We start from the raw sequence: 1,400 nt of genomic DNA on the forward strand, positions 1-1,400 counted from the left end.
TGCCCCATCTTCCTTCCGAGGAGTCGCTGGTGGGTTTGAACCACCAGCCTTCTGGTTAGCAGTCAAGTGCCTTAGCCACTATGCTACCAGAGCTCCTTTTATCAGTCTAGTTAAAGGTTTATTGATTTTATTTATTTTGAGAACCAAACTTCTGATTTCATTGATTTTACTGTTTTCTATACTCTATTTTATTTCTTTTCTGATCTTTGTTATTTCTATCCTTCAGGTAGCTTTGGGTTTGGTTTTCTCTTCTTTTTCTATCTCCTCAATGTGTTCAGTTTCTTATTTATGTTTCCAACTCCTTTCCAAAGTCCCAAAGTCCTATTGATTCTGCCTCAGATATAAGCCATTCTACCAACCCTACCAGTTTTAGATTAAATGTACATAAATTCCATACAACTCAAAAATACATGAAAGACTGGAAAGATTTGGACTAAAATACTAACGCTTCATATTTACGTGTTGGGATCAGAAGAGTTTTGTTATTCTTTTATTCCTTTGTACAGTCTGTGTTTTCCAAGTGTTCTTGGTAAGCATACATTAATTTTATAATTGTTTTCTGTCAGTAATAGGATAATATCCAACTGCCAACAAGGAAGACCAGTTAATATTACTGTTATTCAAATTCACACACCAACCACTAAAGCCCAAAATGAAGCACTGAAGATTTTTACCAACTTCTGCAATCCAAAATTGACCAAACATACAATCAAGATGTACCGATTATTACTGGTGATTGGAACACAAAAGTTAAAAACAACAAAGAATCATCATTACTTGGAAAATATGGCCTTCATGATAGAAATGACACTGTTAGAATTTTGCAGGACAAATGACTTATTCATTGTAAATATCTTTTTTCAGCAATGTAATGATAGCTATACACATGGGCCTTGCCAGATGGAATATACAGGAATCAGATCGACTACATCTGTGGAAAGAGGGGATGGAGAAGCTCAATGTCTTTAGTCAAAACAAGGCCAGGAAGCAGAAATAAATGAAACCAAAAATAGAAAGACAATGAAAAAAAATCAACAGCACTAGAAGTTGTTTTTTTAAGAGGATTAATAAAATTGACAAACTACTTGCAAATCTTTGAGGCTAAAGTGGGAGAGAATACAAATAACATGAAAAAGAAACAAATTGAGTGACATCACAACAGAAAAAAACAGAAATTGAAAGGATGATATCAGGATACTATGAAGTACTATACTCCCACAAATTTGAAAATCTAGAAGAAATGGACAGATTTCTAGATACATATTACTCACCTAAATGAAGACAGACTGAGGTAGAAAAGTTGAACAAACCTATAACAAAAAAAGAAATTGAACAGTCATAAAAAAATTACCAACAAAAAAATGTCCTAGCCCAGACAATTTCACTGGAGAATTCTACCA

Source organism: Orycteropus afer, unplaced genomic scaffold, assembly GCF_000298275.1.
Source record: "Orycteropus afer afer isolate SDZICR_OR568_19922 unplaced genomic scaffold, OryAfe1.0 scaffold00394, whole genome shotgun sequence".
In the NCBI taxonomy this organism is placed as follows: domain Eukaryota; kingdom Metazoa; phylum Chordata; class Mammalia; order Tubulidentata; family Orycteropodidae; genus Orycteropus; species Orycteropus afer.